Source organism: Rousettus aegyptiacus, unplaced genomic scaffold (genome assembly GCF_014176215.1).
Source record: "Rousettus aegyptiacus isolate mRouAeg1 unplaced genomic scaffold, mRouAeg1.p scaffold_m13_p_10, whole genome shotgun sequence".
Lineage (NCBI taxonomy): Eukaryota > Metazoa > Chordata > Mammalia > Chiroptera > Pteropodidae > Rousettus > Rousettus aegyptiacus.
The window spans coordinates 30533514-30559924 of NW_023416285.1; the positions used below are offsets into that span (position 1 = coordinate 30533514).

A 26411-nucleotide genomic window follows, 5' to 3' on the forward strand; every position below is an offset into this window, starting at 1 on the left:
AATACTACACAGCTGCTCAGTAACCATTTCTTCAATTTAGAGGGAAATTTTGTTGTTTTTTTTTTTTTAAAAAAAGGGAAATTCTCTAATTTTCTGTCATTATTCACCAATGCCCTCACTCAGGCGGGTGGCTCCAAATGTAATAAAGTGGTAGCAAGTCAACTGTAATAGAGCCATAGTTTTTCCTTAAGGAAAATAGTCCCTTTTACATAAGTGAGTATTCACATATGTGATAGAATAAGAATCCTCCAAGAAAGGAATGATATTTCAAAATACACAAGCTCTCTTCTGATAATATTTTTATAGCATTGCAGATAGAATTGGCCCGATGATGGAAAATTATCTAGCTAAATAACTAAAGACTGTATAAAAACTGTATGTATTTTTATTGACCTGTATGTAGTTCGGAAAGGCAACGAAAATTATAGAATATTTATCAGAATACTGATAATAGGTTAATATCATGTCATTTTCCACTTTCTTATGAAATATGTCATTATTATAATTCTTAAGTTTAGTATGACTACTCAAATTTATGATAAAATTTTCTTTTTTCAAAATGTATATATTTATATCTTAAATCCTTCCAAAGATTTTAAGGCAGATTATAGAAATAAATGCAATATAAAAAGATTTTTATACCCGATATGTAAAACAGGACTTAAACACAAGTAACTGTACTTGATTATTTCAGGATTCTGACCAGAAATATATCAGTGCTGAGAAAGCCAAAAGAAGAAACTATAAAGTAATTTAAAACTTTTGGATTTTTTTTTTAAGGAGTACAGTGTTTAAGAGAGTAAGCTAAAGCTTACTGGAAAAATTTAAACTCCCTAACAAATTTTTTAAAGAACACACGACAGAAATAGAAATAACCATCTACTTTCACAAAGCAACCTAGACAGTTTAACTATAAAAGATATTGGGAATTAAATATTGTCAAGAATAGAATCTATTAAACAAGTCTTTATAGAATAAAGAACAATTGAATGATTAAAACTTAAATGTCAATGTGGAATTTGAAAAAATTAACTATTCATTTTCAATGATAGAAAAGCAGGATTAAATTAAGAATAGAAGAATGTTTAATTAACACAATCCAGGATATCTATGTAAAAACAACCAAAATGTACATGTGAGAAAAAACTAATGGTTATATTATTAAGACGAATAATACTAAAAGATTGTTCTAACATTTATGTAATATTTTTTAAAGTGATAGCCAATGAAAACAAAAAAAAATTTTAATTTAAAATAGTCAAATTATCATCTACTAAGAAAATCCAAAAAATTACCTGAGTGAGATAACAAAAAATAATATCTAAAATTGTGTATAAATAATTTTATAATCACTAGTGAATGAAGTAAGAACTATTTTTTCAAATTTATAAAAGAGAAAAATCATCATTTGCCTAGGAAATCCAAGGTAATTGGCTGAAAATATTTTTACAAAGAGAATTTAATGAGGTGATGCAATAAAACATGCATATACAAACTCAAAACACTTTCTATATACCTGCAATAATTACTTTTTAAACATTATGAAATTCCCAGGTAAATTGCACAATTTAAATATATTTATTTACTTCTACATTCTCTCAATATAGCAATAATTTAAAAAAGCTTAAGGCACTGATTTATAAAGAAAAAAGGAATGCTACTCATGGGAAATAAAAGCAGACAAAGAAAATCAGAGAATTTTAGAAGCCAAAGAACAGATGGATCAGACAAGAAAAAGATAAAAAGCTAAGTGTCTCTGGTAGGAAAAGTCAAGAAACAAAGACTGACACTCTCTCAGATCAGCCAAGAACTGGAGTGTTCAGTTACCTTTGAAGTTGAGAGAGCAGGGCATCTCATAGAGTTTCTATGAAAAAAAAATTAAACCTATATGTCCACTACATCCTTCTATGCATGTTAAAAAAGTCTCTTTAATATGAAAATGGAAACCAGGAAAAACAAAGTGGAGGTGGGAAAGTAAAGATATTTTCAAAACTATATAATTTTATCCTCAGAGAAATTTTTTAAAATGGTAATGAATTCTTGAGAAGAGAATGATGTTCTAAAAGAGATATGAAAAATTTAAATATTATAAAAGAAATGAAAATTAAATAGAGGGTAGAAAGATGAAAGAGCTTTTGAGGAAAGCTCTCGTAAAAGTAAAGAAATGAAAAGTAGGAGAAAAAAATATTTTTAAGTTGTTTTTTTCAAAAAGCCTATTATGCATACAACAGAATTCAAGAAAAAAAGAGAGCAGATAAAATGAAAGTGGAAGAGAAGAAAACTATGGGAAACTACATTTAAAAAACTACAAAAAAGACCCACTGAATACACAGTATATTGGATGTGGAAAAAAGAAAATTCATATTGTTACTTTATCATAAAATCTCAAGGTATCTGAAGAAGAGATACTTGTATGTCCAAAACTTTTAGAAAAAAAGTGTCATCTGCAAAGGAATGGGAATAAAAATTGCATCATTTAATATTGTATTACAACTATATAGTTGTTCCCATTGGGTATATCAATGCCCCAATATTGGGATAAGCCAGGGGGAGGATATATGGTATTCTTTGTGCAATTTTCCAACTTCTTGTGAGTCTATAATTATTTTAAAATAATCTTTTAAAAATAACATCAGACGTTTTAACAGCAACACTGAAAGCTGAGAGACAATAACTTACTTAGCAAAGCCTTCACAAATCTGATAGGAAATGCCTTCCAATCTAAAATTCTACACCCAGCCAAACAATTACTCCAGTTGAAAATAAAGTAAAGATATTTTCAGATGTGCAACGTTTCAACAATTTTATTCCAATGACCGATTTCTTATATTACTGGAAGATGCTCCCCACCAAATAATGAGAATAAATCCAGAATAAGATATGAAATGCAAGAAACATGAGATTCAGACAAAAGCGAGTCTTAGGCAATCTTCACAATGATGATGAAGAAGCAGCATTGGACAATGCTGTTGCAAAGCCAATAAGCAAAAGACCAAATTGAGGGGCTGAAGGCTCCCAGAAACGATATCTCAAATAATAAATAAAGCTGATATATTACATGATATGTTTGAACTCTTTAGGAAGAGATTCTTATTTCTGGTGAGAATCTAGGAATAAATTAATAATAGATATATAGAACAAAATGAGGCAAAGGAGAAAGGAATCCCTTATCAACTCAAAAAAAAAAAAAATGACCGATAGCAGACATAAGAGAGCTAAATACTCATCTTTCACAATAGGAATGTATGTAAAATATCTGAAGTTCAAAGATTAAAAAAAAAAAAATCTAAGCATGCTACTCAGAAATGTAGAGGCAAAAACAAAAATAAAAAGCTAAAATACTGACAGTGGTCTCCACTGGTGTATCATGATCAGATTGTGGCAGAATGGAGCAGAGGGTTCTCATTTCTAAGAACTATTTGACTTTTAAATATATATGTGAAATACTTTGAATAAAATTAATTTAAAATAAAAGACAAAGAAGCCTCTAGATTTTCTTGACAGAAAGCGAACAATACCTAATTCACATACCCTCAACTTCCCATTTATATAGTTGTGAAAGCAGGTTTTTATTTTAATATTCCAAATTTCAAAAGCACTGGAAACCTAAATTGTAAAAGCCACCTATTTTCACAAAGTCAGATAGTAAGGGAATCAGTAAAATCTTGGAAGAATCCCCTTGCAGAAGAAATGCAGGAGTAGAAAAATACATAAGGAGATCTAAATTTAAACAGATTCCTTTTACTCATCAGAAAGAAAGAAGTCTCCAACCGAGGGTGTGGGAACTGCTTTCTCCTGGAATGACAGCTCTTCCAATAAACTCCTCCCCACCATCCTTCCCTTTAATAACTTTTTTGGCACCAATTCTGGAAATAATTTTCCTGATAATACGCTTGCACTAAAAGGCACTTACATGTGTATATCTAGTTGACTAGAAGATACATGGAACAGAGGATCGAAGAAATTCCAATTTGGTTTGTTTGGAAGGTTTGTTTTAATTCAATATTTCTAATTAGAAAAGAATCCCAAAAATCTTAAGAATATTTTAAGAATAAAATTTATTTCTCAACAAAATAAGCCCAAGAAATAAAACAAGACATCATTCCTTCTGCCTAAAATATCCAAATTAAATTCTTACACATAGCAGAAATCTGGCTAGACCTTTACAGGTTAAAATAAAAAAGGAATCTCTTTCTTTAAAAAGGCTTTCCTGACAACTTTGTAAAACATTGCAAGCACCTCCCCCCACCCTACCCCACCCCCCGCCACTCCCTGTATCATTATCTGTTTTACATTTTTTTCAGAACCTTTACCACCATGTAACATACTATGTACTTTACTTATGCAGATTTGATTTTCTTTTCCCTTCCCCTGCAACAAAAATATAAACTCCACGAGGACAGATATTTGTATTTTTTATGTTTTCACTGTTGAAACCTGACGGCTAGAATGATACCGGCACACTGAAAGTAATAACTATTTGGTAAATAAGTGAGTTAATTACAACAGGCATAAGATAGAAGAAAGTAGCCAGGGACAACCACATACTCAATTTATAGAGATCAGGCCTAGAAAGAACTTTCCTTATATAAAAACAAAAAGAAAAAAAATTATGAAGTCTATTAAAATAGCTTATAATCTAAAGGACCAAAGATGTGACGGGCATTTTTAAATTTTTAAATTTTTAATACATGATGTATTCAAATGTTTCAAAATCAAAACCATATAAAGAGATGTAGACAGGGAAACCTAATTCCCATCCCTGTCCCCATTCTTCCCATTCTTCCAGTTTATCATTATTGGTCTTCACTCTTCCTAGTTCCTGTGCTTTCTTTCAATATTTCTTTATGTAAATTCTTATTTCTCCATTATTTCAGAAATGGGTTATTTTTTAATTTATATTTTTAAATGTTTGTTCTGTCCCATGTTTTGGTTTTCTCCTGCAGGAATTTCAAATATATATATAATCAATCTCTTTGCCTATCTCCTAAGGGTAAAACTTCTCTCTAATCTTTTGAAATCTTTCTTGCTTTTGCCTCATTTTGTTTGCTTTTTGCCATTAAGTCAATTCATTCTTACTATGCATTCTGTGATATCTATTCACTCTCATGTCATGTAACTTAGTTTTCACTCTTGAAATGTTTTTCTCATTTACTTCTCTTTTTTTTCCTGAATTCTGCCACTTCCTATTTTCCCTCCCCATTTTCTTGTCATTGGTTCCTGTTGTCTGGCTATATCTTTCACTGAATTTTGTATTATTGTCTTTAGTCTGCCTTCATAGCTGCAATTATTTCATTATGCTTTTCTTATTCAAGTTAGAATTAGGTCATTATTTTCTTCTACCTTGTGGCAATATTTTTCTGTCATTTTTTTTCATATGTAGAAAAGTTTTTTTGTATACTGTTTGTCCACAGTTTCACCATACAGAGGTGGGATTTATCCCTTCGTACAATTCATATTGGAAGAGTTGAATTCTTTTAAACCAGCTTTTAGCAAGAAGTTCCTGGAACAAAGGGGAAGGGCCAGGGTAGCTGCCCAAGTTTCATTGATTGAGGGATCTCTCCATAGTTTAATATACAACCTGTCTGGGGCTGTGATGAGTGGGAAATGGGGATTTGTTGTTACATGAGTATAACATTTCAGTTTTGCAAGATGAAAATTTGAGTTCTAGGGTTTGGTTGTGCAGCAATGTGAATGTACTTAACTCTATTGAGCTGTACACTAAAAAAAATGATTAAGACAATCAATTTTATGTTATGCGTATTTTATCATAATTGTTATTTTAAAAGTTTAAATGTATTTATTTATTTACATATTTTAAACATATATTTGCTACATTATATTTTAATATATGACTGTTGTATATTAAATATTATATATATTATTTATAAATATTATATATTTATTTATAGATAGATAGATAGACAGACAGACAGATAGACACACCATGCATAGCCATACCATACCACTTTTATATCCCAGGATCTAACCTAGTTGACAGCCCTTCTCTAATTGCTCTGCTTTCCCTGGCAGTCTACCTGGATGACATTATGAAGGGACACAACTTTCTTTCAAATGTTTCTTTTCTTCTAGAAGGAGGTGCTCTCTGATGTCTGCCATTTTAGGATGTTTCTATGGACTTTCCTTTCACTCTTTTTTTTTTTTTTTTTTTTGCTTCTCCAAGTATTCTTGAGCTATTTAATTTCAATTATGCTTACAAAAATTCTAACCAAAGAAGGGACACTCCCTGAAAGAGAATATTTGCTAGTAGCTTCTGAGACCTATCACTATTTCGTCTTACTTTGAATAAGATCTTGAGTGAGGTGAAGTGAAGGGAGACTAAGATGAATAAGATGATAGTAGCTAACTTTAATAATGTTCTTAGTAGTTCACCAATAGAAAACAGATGAAAAAGGAGGTTAAGGATATTTTTTTAAAGGTAGCAGTATAAAGGCGACTATAAGAACCAAAACATAAACCTTCATATATATAAACACATACGTATATATAGCATAATATATATGCAAGAGAAATGCTACACAGAGAATGATTTGGAGAGAAAGAAATAATTATAGGTATATGATTAGTACGTGGCTTTTGTAGCAGTCTAAGCAAGAAATGTTGGTGGGCTGTATGAGAAGGTAAAAGAGCAGAGAAGCTGACGGATTTAAGACACATGGAAGAAAAAGAGTTGAAAAACCTGTGATGTTTTGTGTTGTATTGTGAGGACGTGATACTGCGATGTCATAGGGTATGAGGACAGCTGGCACTGGGATGGGAACATGGACACTTCCTCCCTGGTATCATGGAACGCGAGCAAACCAAAATAGCTGTCCTTGCCTACAGAAGTTACTTTCTAATGACTTATATTTTCTGTGAAGTTGGCATAGTGTATTAATGGGGAAAGAATATGTACTATTCATTGGAAACTATATTGAGTCAACACTCAAACTATTTCAGTGCAAAATACAATTATAGCCAAATCTGAAACTATACTCCAAAATAAATTTCAGATACATTAGAAAGTTATATATAATACATAGAATAACAACAAAAAAGTTTTAAATATATATAGTGAATACATTTCATTTTGGCGTGGAGAAGGAATAAAAACAAAAGCCATAAATATAAGTAAATATAACCATATAAAAATAAAGTATGCATAGTAAAGAAAAGACTATTCAAAAATTAGGAAAATAATTGCATTATATATGACTGGAAAAGGGATTAATATTCTTGATTAATAAAACAATTCTTACAAACAATTACTAAAAGTATGAGCATGCTTTTTTTAAAAAAAAAGACAAAGATTATAAATAGGCAACTTAAAATTTTTAAAAAGGCCATTAGCTTTAGAAAGAAATATTCATCTTTAATAGCAATCAAAAAATGCAAATTAATAATAATAGACTCTTTTATCAATTTGTGAAATATGGTTATTTAAAAGCTCTATGAAGATACAGTACAAATAGAATTCTCATTATAGCAGCTAATAGTATAAATCGATATAAATTTTCTGGACAGAAAATTTATAGATAAATTTTCTGGACAGAAAATTTATAGATAGAGTATAAATTTATGACTTTTTAAGTATATTTTTAAATAAAATTGATCTATTTAAAAATATTATATATTTCTCATTGACTAAGACAATTTTTTCTCAAAATCTAGTTCTGCAAACCTAACTGCAAATCAGAATCACTAGAACAACTTTTAAAACTACAAGCCCTGAGTCTAGTCCTGGATGTTTTAAGTCAGCAGTTTTGGAGCCTATCTAGAAATCCGTATTTCTAAGGAGTTTTTAGGTGATTCTAACAGTAAGCCAGGTCAGTAAAATGCAGCTTTGGGTGATTAATAATTCCATTTTTTGAACTTGTCCCAACTTTCATCTATGAATAATAACACCAGTAACTCTAGAAAAAATCATAAAGTATCTTTGAAAATTGACATAATTGAACTAAGTTGGTCTAAAGGAAACTTACGAAGTCATCTGTCTAACTGTTATTTTGATATAGCTTGCATCATTCTAAAAATTTACTCAGAAGAATTATGATGCTATTCTAAGTCCACATCTATGAAAGTTCTATAAAAAACTACCATTCTTTCATATTCTTAGAACAGAGTTAAGTGGTAACAAAAGTCTTTTACCAATAGTGAAGAAAATAGCTAAGAGATTATATCTGTAGTATTGTAAAAGTAGATTGCTTCCCTTATTTTGGAATTTTTACATTATAGGAAAATCACATTCAGCATTTAGTGCAAATGAAAGGCCTAAGAGTAATCTTAATCACTAAAAGCAAGAAAAAATACTTACTTTTGTTGAATTCATGAAATTCTGTGGATTAAAATTAAAAGAAGCATAATATGTTCATTTAAGAGAAATGTTAGCAGGGATATATTTCCCTTTGAAAACCAAATTCTTTTCCTTCTACACAGCCATAATTTCTAATAAAATACGAATTCTAAATTCTAATCGAAAATACACTGTGTAATATTGTTATGTTAGTGGTTTTACAAAGAAACAGTTATGAGGCTATATTTTTAATATATTAGCAGAAGAAATGGAGCCGTGTTTAGTTGCTATTTATTTGATTTGAGTAGGACTAGTGCAGGGGCTGCTTAAGACAGATTTTACCAGCTGAGACTTGATGATTTGTGTTCTAGAATTCTTAACACTTTTCAAAGTCTAGGATTAAGAGAAGGCTTGAAATAAATGGAAAGAAATGATATTAATGTTCTTTTTAAAAGCTGGGAGATCAGAAAGATTTCAGCCAAGTATGGTGTCATTGTTACATTGTTCAGGAGAACTACTTTTTAAAAAGAAACAGGAAGCTGAAAGTTGAATTTATTTGTGATAGTGTCATTTGTTTACAACTACAGCAGCTAGAATAGTGACTTGCAATTTCTTTATTGTGTCATATAGAAAAAACTGCCAGGACAGGAAGGAAGACCCTGCTTGGTGTTCTGGAAAGTACATTAGAGTTAAATGATCCAAGAGTTTGGTTCAGGTCATCTACAAACTTTCTGTTTGAATTTGAGAAAATCACTTACACTCCACAAGCATTAATTTAGTCATCACATGTAGAAGCAGGATGGTGGTTCAAACCTTGAATTTTAGAGCAAGCTGCCAGATTTGAATCAGCTGTGCCATGTTTAAGACATACAATTTTGCACAAGTTAATATTTCTGTGCCTTGGCTCCCTTGAGTACAAGATAGGAATAGTAATAGCACTTACTTCACAAGGTTATTGAGAGAGCTAAATAATTTATTATATATTATGCACTTAGAAGAATACTTGAAACACAGTAATTGTTTTAGCAATTATATGATGAGAACTTTGATCTATAACTCAGTGGTTTTCAAATTACTTTAAGCTATGGGACCCTGGTTTAAATGAAATGTCACACAGATGTCTAAATAATAAAACAGATGGAATTAGAGATGTTTTCATTGGACGGGGACAGAGGGTTTGAGAGTCATGCCTTCCATCTTTCCAACCCTTCCCAGGTGACCCCCTGGACAACATCAAGAAACCACAAAATGATGGAGCGCAGTTTTAAAACACTAATGAGCTCTTCCAGATCTGTCAGAGGTTATATATCAGATGGGAATTGTGTCTAGTAATAGAAATCTGACAACAGTGGTTTAAACACGTATGGATTTCATCTCCCATCTAGAAGTTCAGCAGTGGACAGCTAAGGCCTGGATGGCAGCTCTCCAATGCCATCAGGAAACCATGCTCTGCTCTCTGGAGCTTCGTCATCTCATTGATGATCCAGCAGAAAGAAAGAGAAAGAAAAAAATAACACTTTCAGGTAAGCCTCACCCAATATCTTCTATTAACAACTCAGTATTTATCCCTAGATACAGAGGAAGGTTGAAAATATAATCTTTTAATTGGATGTATGTCTATCTGGAAATGTTCTGTTACCATTGAAGAAAGTACTAGATTTTGCTAGGCAATCACCTTCTACATACTAATTTTAAAATACCGTTGTGTTTTATGAAAAAAAGGAATGTTAAGGCTGCTTCCTTAACACTGGATCAAAGGGGAAAAATTAATACAGCAATTAAAATCTGACTGTTTTAATTAGGTTTTAATCACCCTTAATTTTTATATGGTTTCTGAAAAAGTGTATTAACCTTTCTAGGAATTAAAATAGTTCTCAATGAATACATGCCAATAAGTTTTAAAGTATTTCCTTCTTGACCAGGGAAGTAAAAGGTTAAGTAAATGTCCAACTACAAAATAAAAATTAACTTGAAATTATAAAATAGATAATGTACACATGGAGTATAATGTCCAGCACACATCTGATTTAAAATAGATGATAATTTTTTATTTCCCCTTTATTACTCTGAACTCCAATTTCTTCATCTACATTATGAGGTATTTAAGCCAAATAATATCTGAGGTTTCCTAAAACTAAAACATCTTGTGAGACAATAAAAAAAAACTCCCAGAAATTAAAAAATATTTAGAGAAGGGCTTTACATACTTTCAAAAATAAACATTAAGTATGTGACTTCAGGAATCTAAGTAGACCAGAGATCTTACCAGGATGTGACTAAAGCTAGTTATTCCTCAAAGGCAAACAACTCTGGGGAGGACATTTTGCCCCAATTGTCAAGCTAAATTTATAGAGCTGGAAAAGAGAAAAAAAAAAAAAAGCTTTTCACCCTCAGACTACTCATTTTACCTAACTCAGCTAATTGGAAATTATCAATATGCTTATTAGATTCTTTGAGCTCCTACTATTTACAGGGACACTGCAATTTATAGGACCTTATGAGAAACATAAATAAAATAAAGGATGAAGTGCTTAACCTCAATAGTCTTGAAGCCTGGCAAGCAAAGGAGCACTTGGTCAACAAATATTCACTGAGCTTCTACTGAGTGTCAAGTTCCATACAAGAAACTGGATAGTAAATGTTGCATCAGATCCAAGGTCTTGATATCAAGGTAAGTCTGGCCATCAAATGTTATGCCCAGGGTCACTATACCCCTTGCACAAATAATGTTATATTATTACTCAAAGCCAACTTTAAAGCATTGTCTGCCAAATAGCACTTCCTGTCCCACGAGTCTTCTAGTCTCTTCAAACTTAAGACTGACTTAATTTCTTTAAACCAAAGAAAACTTCACTCCTGTACAAAATAGATCCTTGGAGAGTTTTCACAGGATATGAATTGTTCTCACTAAAGCTAGAAGTAAAGAATCTTGTTGAATAAGGAAATTTCTTTTTAAAGCATACATGAAAATTAGCCTCTGGAACTTTTAAGAACATAAAATTGGACTTAAAATAAAAGTCTGTCTCTCTCTTTTTCCTTTTCTCTTTTTTGCCTTGAAGTTACAGTTTTGAGTCTGTAGAGAGTGAAAAACAGCTGGAAGTGACAGGCTGAGCATGTAAACATCACAAGTTTTGTACTAGGCCTCAGAGTCCGTTGCTTCCTTATATACTGTACCTTTAGGAGGCCTGGGAGATATCTTTATAACTGTCCTCTGATTTTCATCACGTATTTTATACTTTAAAATCTCAACAAGTTTGGAGTGTTGTTGTTTAGTTAGACATACTCTGGATGAATATACAATTTATGGCTAAGTACTAGGGAACAGGGCTAGAAGAAAACAGAGATGACTCCTATCCCAAAATAAACAGATTATCACCAACAAAATTGCTATCATGCATTGGACCAATACAAATATCTTCTGAAAGGTATCAAAGAAATGACCCAAAAGGAGTAAGATTACTAATGACAAGTGCTGTATTAAAACACTCCATGTACGAAATGCATCGAAGTTAAGATACTGTTAAATGAAAGTTGTGGTATTATTGAATAAGGCTGAAATCAACCTCAAAAGGTAAATAGCAAGGTGTCTGATAAAAGGACTTTGAAGACTAGTAACCAGCTAAGTACCATGTTTTGAGCCTCAACTTCTTATACACTAGGAAATCAGGTGAATAGATCAAACTATATTATACGAATGCATGGTGATACATGTTACAAATATATGTTTCAGTATAAAGCTCATAATTTGGTTTATAAAGAAGTCTGGATTATTGTCCCTTAGAGTTAATATTGTAGGTTGTTTTTTCCTGAGATTATCATTACATATGATAATATCATTTAATATAATGAGACAATTTATAACTGGCAAAGTAAAAAAAGCTAGACTCAGTAAAGACAAAGAAAACTGCTATAAAGAGGTAACAAGAAAGATTCATAACTAATCCACATCTTTCTAATTCTAAAATTTAAGCCCATGTAAATAGCAAAACAAATACTTAGAAAAGGGGAAAAATCTGCTTAAGACAATAATATCACAACAGAAAATTACAATCAGAAAGAAATGAACATGTCAAACAAGTATTCCAGAAATATCATTATGTGTCAAAAGCATGACTTGGCAATAACATTCAGAAAAATCCTACTGCACTCTGATTCTCTAGGAAGTGCCAAGACAAAATATTTCAAGAGGAAGGCAAGAATCACCACCTCTAAGTTGAAGCCCAGTGCAATTGTCCATCACCCAAGTTATTTCCATTACAAATTATAATTAATTAGAAAGGTTATTCTCTTTAGAATCCCTTGTGAAAATGAAATGTTTATGGAAAAGATCAACCTTTCTTTACCATCCACTAGGGAAACCTAGAAAGAGCACTGATCTTAGAAGCAGTATTCTTGGTTTGGAATGCAGTTTTAAACTAAAGGTAATAATAATAGTTGTCCAGAGTTGTTCTTGTGAATTTGTAAGTGCTGGTTAAAAATGCCCATGAATGCTGTTTTTTGTTTGTTGGTTTGTTTTTGCATTCTAAATTAAAATTCACACATTTCATTTGATGAAGAAAGAGAAGGAAAAGGAAATTCTTAGTAAGATAAGTAAGTTAATTAACGTGTTAGTCTTCTAAAATAGGAAATCTATGGACATTACCTTTTGTCTTGAAATAGTAAAATAGAGTTCTTCCACTTACATAATGGAATCACTTTTCTTCTAGGAATGTCTCGTGTGAAGCCTACTGTGTTAACAGGAGTTTCAAAGACTGGGGGAAATATAGTTTTAAATGGATCTAGGGCACTTAAATATATGTCCAGCATTTTGTTACTAAAGGTTCTAACTTGAAAAGTAGCTGTGAAAATGGTTACTTGTAGGAAAAAATTGTTTCTATAATTGTGGTGGAATAATAATATAATCCTTTACATTTAGAAATGACTATCATTCCAAGAACTTAGAATGCTATAAAGATAACAGATCATCAAATACTTACCACTTCCTCAGGATAGAAAAACTACCTATTTTCTCTTCTTCAGGAGAAATCCCAGGTTCTTCTGTTTTGGCTATGAACTTAAACATTCCAAGAATTCCCAGAGAAGAGTTAAATTTTTACAGAAGCCTAGTCCTCCCTGGTTATTACCTTTATGTTTCTTTTTTGATGAACTTCTAATACTTCTCTGATCCTTTGATGAGTTTCTCTAGTTGGGACTCATTATATCAGAAAAGGGTTTATCTTTTTATATATATAAAATAAAAGCTCTGGTTTCTATTATTACCTTTAACACTTATACTTCTTGACTTCAGTAATTTAAAAATTTTGCTCAGCTAGGCGCTTTCTTCTCCACCTGAAACTGACTGGGGCTATAGTCATCTGAAGTTTCAACTGGGCTGAAGCAACCACAGTGGCTCACGCATATGGCTGGCAGCTGAGGCTAAGCTTTACAGGCTGGGAACTCAACTGTCGTCTGGAACACCTGAATGTATGCTTTCCACATGGCTGGGGCTTTTCACATCATGTCAGCTGGGGTCTAAGAAAATGCATCTCAACTTCATGTATTTGAAGCTGACAGTGTTTTTAAAGTGTAGGCCTAGAACAGACATAGAGTCACTTCTATCTCATTCCATTGGTTAAGCAGTCATAGGGTTTAGTCACCGGCCCAGATTCGGGTAAAATGAAAATAAATTAAAATAGAATTCCCAGCCATTTGCAGTTCATTATAATCCTTGAACAATAAATAGTGCTATCGGCACACCGAGGGATGAGGTAAGGGACAGTGGTGAGGTGACAGTGCAGATAGCAGCCGTGAGTTCTCTCCAGAGGCCAGCATCTTTTATGTAGTGACCTGGAGTAGCAGCAAGTAATGTTAGTTGACAGATATTGTCAGCCAATAAGGAGTTTTGGAGAGTTGCCTAGTTGCTGACTGATAAAATGGAAATCAGAATTTTCAAGTGGAAGAACACAGAATAAAACAGAGTCTAGAGAAGTGAACGCTCAAAATGAGATAAGTTCAGGAAAGGTAAGTCAAGGAAACCTGGTTCTAGGCCCAATCTCACTCTGGGAGGTAACAATAGTGGAATTCAGTTGACATTAAATGAAAACCCTGTAGAATACACACAGCATTTAGCAAAATGCCTTTTTAGAGGATATAAAATTGAACTCTAGAATATGAACATGGTTAATTTAGTTTCTTTTCATTCAAATTGTTGTTCCTAATCTGCCCCTGGATATCATCCCTCCCCTTCAATCAGATAAGTATGCCTATTATTTTAACAAACAATAATGATTAATTAGAAGTTTTCTTAAACTACCATGAAGTATAGTCTATCCAATCAAAGAGAATTTTAAATAACATTCTGTTACAGATGTGAAGTAATGGAGACTGAAAGAAGTTGAAAAAAACTTTGAGCCAAATGTGGTTTTTTTTTTCTATTTGAACTGATTTACTTTTCAACTATAAGCCAACTTAAAAACACAAAAATAACTATCACTATTACAAACTCATTGTTTCCAAGTGTTCATGTATATTGCACTAGTTGGTTTTAAATATGTCTTCAATTTGCTACCTTTATATGTGTTTCTATTTTATTTATCAGAGATTTTCTGGGAGAGCAAATGTCCAATTTTATTATGGAAGTCAACAAGAAGATCAGCTTTCACATGTAGAGGATTGCTTCCATAGGCAATATTTGTTTCATAAAGAGAGAGTCATCTGTATTCTCTAACTGACAGTTCATAGCTAGTAGCAGTTCCATGACATTACTTTTCTATTACCTTAGCATCAATTATTTGAGATTAGTTTATTTGGATGGAGAGGGGCAGAGAAAGACTGTGAAACAAATAATTTCTAATGGCTGAAACAGGAATAGTCAGGCAAAGTTCCAGGGAGCAGCCAAGGCTATAGCTGCCCAGTTCCCACTGACACCATGAGTAATAAAACTAAATCCTCTGGAGATACTTTGAAATTTTAGCCTGCAGTATCTTTGGAAATATTTCACAGTGAAATTGTATTTCCAATTCCACAGCCAATAGTTGTCCCAACCACCTCCTTTCCATTTCCCCAAACATGCAATAGCTTCTAACTCTGTTCATTTACAGTGATTACTTCAATTTATATCAACAGTGCACAGTGAAGGGTAAGTCAGGCAGCCGCTTCTAATTTAGTCATTTAAAAACTGTGCTGCAATAGCCCTTTCCCTTGTCCAATTAACTGAAAAATTGTGCAGTCTTCATCAAGTGTTCTAAGCTCTACCAGAAGAATGTTCAAAGGAGATGATAGATAAACACTGCAGGTGAATTGACTCTTTAGACTTAATATATGAACCTCACTCTTTCTCATAGACAAAGAGAAACAGAAGGGAAAGATTAAACGGTTCTATCAGTTTCAACATTTTTAAATCTTTTTCAGCTACTGTAAAAGAATGTGATGCATATTTACTTGACTTCTTAGTACCTCTCTATGCCTCACCTAATGAGGACGTATTCAGAACACTTACCCTACAGGGTGGTTATAAGAAGTAATGAATGTTAAGTGCTTAGAAGAGTGTCTGGCACATGAGAAACATTCAGTACATGTTGTCTGTGCTTATCAATCTTTACACAAGATTTGGACTGATATGCATCACAAACCAGACCTGGTCCTCTCATAAACCGGTAACTTATACCACACCCTCTACCTACTCTTGCCCACACTTTTTCCATACATATAAAGTCATTATATTTTATATACAGAATTCTAAAGAAGTAGGTCAGAATAATGAAGTTAGTGACACCAATGACTGATAGAATGGTAATACATTTTTTGAAACTTTGGAAATCAGCTACCTTTGAAAATGATGATGGTGGTAGTGGCAGCAGTTTTGGTGATAGCTCACATTTACTGAGCACCAGATGTTGTCCAGACATTGTGCTCTAACTACATATTAGCCTTTTTATACAAGCATTCCTGTATCTAACTTACAGCTAATAACACCGAGACTTAGAGAGGTTTGATAAATTACCTCTACCTCCCTCTTTCTGTTGCCTTTGAAGTTGTTTTTAAAGTGTTGTCTATTTACTTGAATCTACTTCCTTAATACCACTGACTTGTTAACCTAACCAAGCCCCACTTTGTCACTGAAATGAAATAAAATCATCATCTCTTTATTGCTAAATCAAACAGCCCTTTCTCATCTTATCTTACTTGAAACTGGTGACCACACCCTCCTTCTTAAAAATGCCTCCTATCTTTGGTTTTCATAATATCATATTCTCCTGATTTTTGCCTTTGTCTACTTATTGTAATCACTTTTTAATGTCTCTATTCTTCTGTTCTTTCAGATATTGGCTTATAAATATTTCTATTGTAACAATGAGAGAAAATATATTTTAAATCACAAATCTGCACTCAAAAACATATTTCTAGCATTTTCTGAAATGATACTTTCTTACTGTGTAAAAATATATTCTGATGAATTTACTTTATCGCATTAAAAATAATGGTCATAACTCATATTGATTTCCAGTTTTTACATTTATTTTTCAGCATTTTGTCATAACATTTTGTTTTCTCTTGCATGTTATTCAAACCAACCCTGAAGTAACCAGTCTGCTTGGTCACAGCTATCCAAACATCTGTTATGTACTATCACAAGGTAGTAGCAAAACCCAAGAGACTAGGTGATAGCCTTAGTTAAACTCAAAAACGCTTGAAAGAGAATTATAATTAAATCCTCAGAACATTTTTTTTTAAAAGATGCTATAGATGTCAAAGAGGCATTTTGCTACACATTTTAAATGAATGAACAAATTCTACTTTGGGGAATGAGCCATAAATATTACAGAACAGATATCCTCTCTAATTTGAATCAACAAAAACTTCTACTACCAAAAAAAAGCCTTTTTTTAAATGAGTAAATTATGACACTAGGATTAATTTCTAATTTTAATATTCCATTTCCTGATTTTATTCCTAATGAGAAAGTAAACAGATCTGTGCATCTCTTAGCATCACTTCAAGCATCACTTGTTCATTTATTAATTCATTCACTTAGCAATAGCTATTTATCATTTTCCACTCACAAGGTATTGTACTTGACACCACAAGGATACAGATAAATCAGACATAAACTTCTCTCTCAAAGATGATATATGTTATGTATTTATTTATTCCTTCATTCATTTACATATCTTTAAATAATAATTATTATTTGTGACTACTTTCCTGTCTTCCAAACACTCATGGATAGATGACTCATCAGCCTCTTAATCCAAAATCAATACTTTTAAATCATTCTTATTCAATTACTTCTATAAACTCAAATCCAGCAAGTCATTTGCATGGGGGTTTTTCTTTTTTTTTTTTTTATTATTATTTTTTGCATAAAATTTAAGTACTCTTTTCAGCATGAGAAAACTTTATCTGTTGATAAACAATTAACATTTAGATCCAAATGGGTGAATGATTAGCTATGATCCAGCTGTATTACATGCAGTAAATGTTAACCGCCAAGTAGATTTTAAAAGTAGAGAACAAAATCCCAATAAAGTGGATTTTTGTCTATTTTTAGGACTTGCTTTCATGACTTAAGCAAAATCCATTATTTAGACAACAACCTGCTATTCATTGGTTTCTAATCTCAAAGAAAATGAGAGATTATGTTTTTATCTTCTCAGAGCCTGCTGGGTAACAGTATTTTTAATCTAGTAGAATTATTATCCAGCCAAGACCCTGACAAAGTAAAGTAATCATTCAGGCTGTGAATAATGTCTAGTTCTGTGGGTACTTTAGGAATGAATGTGGTGCCCAAGAACAGGGTTCATGCTACATATACTGTTGGGCCAGTTAATCATGCCAAGTATAACATCCCAGATGATTTATCTTTTTCTTTTGGAATGGCAGCCAAGCGTGGCAGCCCAGGTGGGAGAAAGAAATCTTAGTATAAAATCATGCCAAGGGGAATTTGAAGATACACATGTCCTACAATACGGAGTTTCTACTTTGGGATATATTTTCTTGCATATATGCCAAGAAAACATGGCCTATCTATGAAAATGTTCCTCTGAGCATTATTTGTAATAGGAAAAGCTAGAAGGAACTCAAAAGCCCAACATAAACACACATAGACACACACACGAACAATAAGAAGATTCTATTGGATGAATACTATAAAATGAATAACCTAGAACTAAAATCATCCTTAAGCATTAATCTATTGAATGGTAAGAGTACAATTCAGAAAGACACATACAATACGTATCACATATGCAAGTTTTAGGAGCATAGGATGGTTTGAGAGTATGGTAAACAACAGAAAATAGCTAGAAGAATTTATACTACCTTTACATTTTTCTTCTAAGTAAGGTGGAAAAGGATAGGATGGGAGAGAAAGAATTTCATTTTTACCTTTAATAGTTTTTTTTTTTTTTTTACAAATTTGAAATACATATGGCCAAATGTTGACATTTGTTAAATCTGGGTGATAGATAATTCATGGTTTGTTTGTTTGTTAGTTGGTTGGTTTATTCTCTTTGATATTCCTTGTAATTCAAATATATGTGACTTTTAAACTATTTTTAATAACACAAGTAACGTAAATGAGAATCAGATCTAAGCTGAAGTCATTATCTAGTTTAAGTCATCAAATGGTCTTTGTGCCTCTCAACAAGATGATGGTGCGTTTATGATTCCAAGTTTGTCTAATTTGAAGTAGATCCTAGATGAGGATATTCTGTAAGCCATGCTCACAGAGGACAGGCATGTTGGTCAGGGTCTCCTTTGAGAATGCTTCTCTCCACCCAGGATGGAAAATAAAAATACTAAGGAGGAACCTAGTAGAAATTTAGTGTACTGCTTGGGCTCCCCTAATAGTCAGGGGACACCAGATAATAGGTTACAAAAATAAAACAAGTTGAGATTGACCATACCTAATATTTTTTATGGCATTCCTAATTTTCTACATAACTCTGTCAAGCTATATAAAGTAAGGTATTATGCCACATAAGCCCTTCATATGCATTGCTTCATTTTATACCTGTGTCTAGATTTGATATCATCATCTAATTTTATAGATAAGGGAACTGAAGCATTGTTACCAAGTGTTGGAACTGGAGTTTAGCCTAGATAAGACAGTGTAACAAAATGGAGAAGGAGAAGGAGGAGGCTGGGGGAAGAAGGAGGAATTTAAAAAAAAAAAAAAAAAAAAAAAAAGGAAAGAAAGAAAGGCACAAAAAAAGAAAGGGAGAAAAAGAAAATTCCCCACAGTATTCTTCAGTAAAAGCAAGGTTAAAATGATCAGGGACAAAAATATTCAAGTTACTATAAGGCCAATGAAATTTCTGTTTTTTTCCATAGGCAATCCATTGTTGCCATAGATGGAAAAGCTGACCAACAGCACCTTTGCCTAAAGAACTGGTAGAAACCGTTTCTGTGAAAACAACACTCTTGATTCTATGTCAAAGATTTATGTAGTCTTTTTCATGCCTTAAAAACTGCAAATAGCAAGTAAAGAAATATAAAATAATCCTGGACAAAAAAGAAAAGGATAAATGATTCCACACAAATTTAAATCAACATTCAGTTGAAGTAGGAGAAAACTGAACATATATCAGTCCAATGAGAATTTTATTTTTATATCTTATATTTAACATTCTAGTCTTACAATGAAAAGTCATTTTGACCTTTTGCATGTGTGTGTGTGTGTGTGTGTTTAAGTAGAATCAATTTTAAAAGCTATGGTTGGTTTTTGTCATAAGGCTGTCTCAAGAGGCAAAATTCAGTATAAACCGAAAGTATGAATGACTGAAGATCCTTTGGGAAAACAATTATTGAAGTAACTTGAAAGAAATATGAGGTGGGGAATGACCTAGGGAATAGGTTCTAAGAGAAATAGCCAAATCATGAGTGAATTGTGCTTAACTTTATAGGACATATATTCTTAATTTTTTAATTATAGATCATCTTTAGTGATTATCAAATAGAGAATTGAGCATTTTTTGTTCTCAATAGCTGAAAATAAAGCATATTTGTGCGAAAGGAATAAATAGCAATTCCTAAACCCCTTTTCTCTGCATACCCTCCCCCCTTACACATCAGGAGAGAAGCAATGAATTAAGTAAATATAATTAAGACCTAAATTGCTCTCTAGATAACAAGATGAGGAGCTTTTCTATGATTCTGGCAGGAACCAAGGTAGAACAGAAAAAAACTTCATGATCTCCAGTGAAATTATGGGGCCCCATTGGCTCCAAGCTGTGCTAATTATAAAAAGAGCTTTTCCTCAGTATGTACTGTCACATGTATTGCTACAAAGGAGAGCGTATGATTAAGCTGGGGAAGTGAAGAAGAATAAATATTGTTTTCCAAAGGAAGCATTAGACAAAATGCCAAATTTATAAAGCAATTAAACTTTAAGAAAAAAAAAGTTACATGAGTCTTGGACTTATCAGCAACATTGAGGTGATAAAAAAGTCAAGTTATATGAAAAATTTGTGAGGAAGTTCTTTGGATAAAACTCTGGAACTGAAGAGAGAATAAGCAACCAGATAAAACAGTAAAGTTTGAGAAAATTTCAGATAAAAGAGATCCAGAAATGGAGGAGGACTTACACAAAACCCATAAGAATGATCCACAAAAGAAAAAATTGGCTTCAAACATTTGTTGGGATCAGAGAGCATAGAGTCATCTTTTGCCAACCTAGTCAAAATAAGAAATTTTCTATTCATTCCCCCTCCTTTATGCCCGCTATGCCCTTAAACCCATGTGGGATGTAAGGACAGCCAGTAAGTAGGGATGGAGATAAGGAAAAAGAAAAAGCAACTAAACATTCTCCTTTCCCATCAGGCATAGAATAAGAATAAAGAAGGACCATAAAGACACTATAAACAAGCAAGGCCAAATATTCTCCACTTTCCCCTAAATGAATGGAAACAATGAGAATAGACTTCTTTTCAGATCTCTAAATATATGTTTTAACTTTCTTTATGCATTTATAGTGAGTTTTTCATTTTTCAAAATATCTACAAACCTATTTTATTTAGTCTGTACTGAATCCTTACATATAGGTTACCAGCTCTATTCGAAAACAATTGCATTACTCTTTGTGTGTCAATAGTAACATGTTTACAATATAGATCTAGGGTTTTCATTTTTATTTTTCACCTATGAGTGAGAGCTAAAAAGGTAAGAATAGAAATTTGAAGAATCAAAACATTGCCACATTCTTTTACAGAATCCTGTCTTTTCATGTCTAAAGATTCCATGCAGGTAGTAGAGTGTAAACGTGAGCCAAAAAATTTAATTTCTCCATTATTCACTACATGGAAAAAGCAAAGGGGTCAAAGACCTCATTGTACATAACATTAACAACTCAAATGCAGAATCTGTGCAAAAAGCAGTCTAACAAGTAAAACTGTAAACTGTCGCTAACAATAATTACCTAATAAGATGGCAATACCAACAATATTCTTTTCATGGAGAGATTTAGTTTAGCAGAAATTAGTTGGCATTTAACTTTTAGGATGCTAATTTCAGAAGAAATTTTTTTATTGCATTAATTTAATTTTGATCTGATTCTATTTACTCTCCATCTCAATTTAAGTTATTACTTCTAAACACAACTTTCAGTACTTGCAAAATCATTCCATTTTTATTAGAAAATGTTAGTATCCTGTAAATGTCACTAGACTCGATTACCAAAATACAAGCAGTCTCTAAAAGAAAATTCTGTTCTAATGGTTTAACGCTGCTCATCTACTTGCCACTAAACAAATTTTAAACATTCCCGCTTAACCAAAATTTATCCAGTCTGGCATTCTCACTTCCTAGACATTGTGTGAAGTGAAAAATTTTACACACAAAAATTAATTATGCACAAAGAGCAGCGACATTAATGTTTATATCTTACCTTCATCTTACAAAGTCTAGGATGATCTTTGTGAAAAAGCCTTCTCTAGCTCATAAGACTTAACAGAAGTTAAAGATTTCTTCTTGCAAAGGAAAGGATATCCTTTTCAAAAGGCTGGAAGATACTGAGTGAGTGTGCTTGGCTGAGGGTGCAGCCAGCTCAGAGAGAAGCCTTGTCAGGCTGCAGAAAGCCCATAGGGGATTAACAGAGCTTTGTAAACCCCTAACCACATCAGCCTAAACCTTCAGCATAATTATCTAAGATGTTAGAAAAACTGCCTTCAGCAAGGCATAATACTAAGCTTCATCATCTGGGTTTCAGGTAAACTGATAATTCTTGCTAATTGTCATATAGGAAGTAGGCATCACACATGCTCAATCATATGGCAATCACTTAACAATAACTAAGCTGTAAACACATCTAGTCACTGAAAGGAGAGTCTAAGTATGGAAAGTCAGACTACAAAGACAGGACCCACAGAAAAATGTTACAATCAGGAAACAAACAACTTTGTTAATGAAATCACCTTTCTAATCACATTATTAGAATTGAATATAAATAAGAAATGATGGGTACAGGACCTCTTTGAGTCCAGTTCTACAACATGAAGAGATCATTTGTAAAAAGCATTTAACCTTTTCTAAACAAACTGTCTACCACTGAACAGCAGCTTCTGCCAGCTTAAAATGTGAAGACAATCTCTCTCTGCTGAATGGAGTGGATAATGGCCCCTTAGGGTCACAGATAACCATAGCACCACATTATTCAGTTGACTGAGAGGCTCTAGATAGATCAGCAGTTCTTAGCAGAAAGTTCACAACAGAGGTCAAAAATAGATAGATAGATAGATAGATAGATAAATAGATAGATAGATAGAAGAAAAAGAAAAAGAAAGAAAGTAAACGATGTACATAAGAAAATCCAGCACCTGAGCAAGTTTCAGAAAATAGAGTGAACAAAAGAATTTATACCAACAGAAATAAAATAATGAAATAATCTGAAAATGATTTTTAAAAATAAGTATATGTAGAATATTCAAAGATATGAAGAAGTAAAGTCTTTGAAATGAACATAGATTACTTTCTTTAATAAATGGAAGTGCTGAAACTGGCCTTTGGAAATCTTGGAAAGAAAAAAATGCAGTCATAAAAATTAAACACATAATTAGTGTATTTTAAACTGGAATTTAAGAAATCACGTAGAACACAGTAGAAATATTAAAGAGTTAAAACTCTTCTTAAACGGAGTCAGAACTCAAATTCCCAGACTACCTGAAAGCTTGGATACACAAATGAGACCTACCTGTTTGAGATTTTGATTTGAAAGTGAGCCAAGAAAGGAATTAGTCTATTAGTGAAACTTCTACTTTTTCTAGCATGTGTATTGAGAGAGCAATTGTTATGTTGGTGGTGGCAGCAGAAGCAGGAGGGACTTTTAGCAATTGCGAGACAGTCTTCCTGGTGCAGAAGGGGCCTTGAAAGCCCGGAGGGGCTTCTCTCACCTCCACGGACACTGGAGAAGCAGAGACATAGCCGTGTGTTTATCGGGCAAATTCCCTACTGTAGTTTTGGAAAACAAAAAAATTTGTTATGCTTAGAACTGAACCAAGATTGCAAATGGTGAGTCAAAATATTGGCAAACTTCATTAGCATCTACATCAATATCGTATGCAATTAATTACAATAATAATAATTTTTATGTTTAAAACACGACTTGGTATCCCAGAAATCCATGCTTTTATTTATCTTAGCAGAACATCATTAAGGTCTTTTTGAGTTTCAAGGTCAATTCAACAATATTTAACCTAGAAAACAAGCCGCCCTCAATATTTTTGACTAAATTTATTCTATAAGAAGTCCCTTGCTCGGGGACAAACTATGTCCTAAATAGATCAGATATATATAATATATGTATAGAAATACATATATAGGATATATATACCCCTAAAATTATTTTAAGATATCAATTAGTTTTCTATTTTAACCCATAGTTGTCTAATATAGCATATACCTAAAGAATAAAACCAAGAGTAGAGAAGAGCTAGTTGAGAAAAAACTCAGGAAATGTATGATGGTAAGTGACATAATCAAGAAATATGTTGAGAAAATGGTCTGAATCTTTGGGATAAAGCAAAATGTGTATCTTTAATAGGAGTACTCCAGATCTTTCAAAAAGAAATATATATATAGTTTTATATTTTCTGATGATTATAAAACATTTTTGTAAACCTTAAGTAGTTGATAGAGAAATGTATTTTTAAAAAGTAAAAATTACCCTAAGTTCTAATATACAGAAATAACACCTGTTAACAGACATAGCCCTGATTTATAAATGCCAATAATTGTTCTATGTACATATAAAGATATATGTTGAAGAATTAGATCCTAGTATACATGTCACTTTTAATTGCTAGTAAACCTTTCTAATTATTGATGGTGAACAAGTTCTGACCTCTTCCTAAAAATCCAGTGAAATTTAATAAAATAAGAAATAGAAAAAAATAAAAAAGGTAAGTATAGGAAATGGAAACAATAAAACTGAATAATTGTATACATAAAATAAAATGGAAAAAACAATGGATCAGTTAACATAGTTAAGTCAAATAATTCGACTTTTCCTTTCAAAATATAAGGACTTTCAGTTTGCTTCAAATGCAAAACCCCTGGTATTTATCACTAATAACTAGCATTCCTAAAGCAGAGTGCCAAGAAAGATTAAAAATGCAGGTATGATCAAAAATATTTCAAACAAACGTTAAGAAAAAGAAATAGAAATACTTAAATTACTATTTCATTAGCAGAATTTAAAGCAGAAAAATCATTTATTTGGTAAAAAAGGGATATTTTAATAATAAATTTTTTTTCCAATAAGGTATAATAATTATAAGCCTTTGGATCCTAATAAAAGGAGCAAGGAATGCTTCTAGAGTTATAAAGAGAAGCTGACAAAACCGTTACTAAGTATGTTTTAATATACCTCCTTCAGAATGTAAAAAATGCAACAAAAAAAAAAGCTGCAAAATGTAAAATTTGAATATGCAGTAACAGAGCTGAAATTAACAGATATAATAAACTTTACAATAAAGCACAGAATTCACATATGTCCTGAAAATATAAGCTGCTAAGTTCGGGAAAAGCACAGAAAACAAAACGAACAGAAAGGAAGACAAAAATTAGAATTAATGTAAAAGCTAATACTGTATGGTACTCAATGATGGACATACCTATTAATAAAAAGAACAAAAAGAAAAATAATACTTGAAGTTTAAAAGAATTAGAGAAGGATTTTCAGTTTTCAATTCTGCATGTAAGGAAATTTAAGTCACCACTCCATCCTAACAAGTATAAAGGCCGAACAGACTGAAAAATCAACAACTCTTCTTGGACGCCTGAGAGAGAAGGGCACAGAGCAAACTTCTGCCCCTGAGATTGGAGACACCGATAGGGGATAGATGGGGAGTAGCAGCTTACCTGAGTGGAGACTTGCTGGCTGAAACTACCTCAGGAACTGGTGGCGGGAAATCCAAACTGTGATGGATGATTCGCTGAAGACTCAGTGTGTACCAGATGAGAATTAAGAACCCCAGGGAAACCCAGTCATAGCAGGCCCCCCCACAGTGTTGAGAAATTTGCCTTCAGAAGCTGGAGATTTTCACAGTGAATACTGGAGAAAAATCCCCTGGGTTTCCACAGGGCCCATTTTGAAATTTGCCAGAGCACTCTGTTCTTCTTTTTAACAAGGCCTACCCTCAGAGGAAACTAGTTAAGTAGAGCCTTATCTGCTGGGGTATTATCAGAACCAAACTGGCTGAGGAAGGGAAATACCCAACTCTAGTTAACTCTAGTCATCATGTCCCACCTAAGGGAAGAGAAAAAAACTGAGAAACACCTGTGAACTTCACAGCCCAGAAGTATAAGATCACTAAAAGACTGAGACCCAATTATAGGCATATAGAATGCTTCCCTTCCCCCACACCTCACCACCACAGAACACAAAGCCTATTTACGGCTGTTCCTTTTATCTAGTACATCATGTCCATCTATCAAAAAATAAAAATTACAAGGCATACCAAAAGACAAAAAAACACAATTCGAAGAGACAGAGCAAGCATCAGAATGAGACATGGCAGGAATGTTGGAATTATCAGAGCAAGAATTTAAAACAACTCTGATTAATATGCTAAGGGCTCTAATGGATAAAGGAGATTGTATAAAAGAACAGATACACTGTGTAAGCAGAAAGATGGAACTCCTC

General features: G+C 32.6%; 1 long non-coding RNA gene across 1 annotated transcript in view; it reads right to left on the reverse strand.

Annotated features, from left to right (window-relative positions):
- LOC107517909 overlaps nt 1-26211 on the reverse strand; it is a 35955-nt gene extending 9744 nt beyond the window's left edge. The window contains exon 1 of the long non-coding RNA XR_001598685.2: nt 25628-26211. This is a non-coding gene — a long non-coding RNA (uncharacterized LOC107517909). The remainder of the gene's footprint in view (nt 1-25627) is intronic.
- Between the last annotated feature and the right edge of the window lie 200 nt (nt 26212-26411).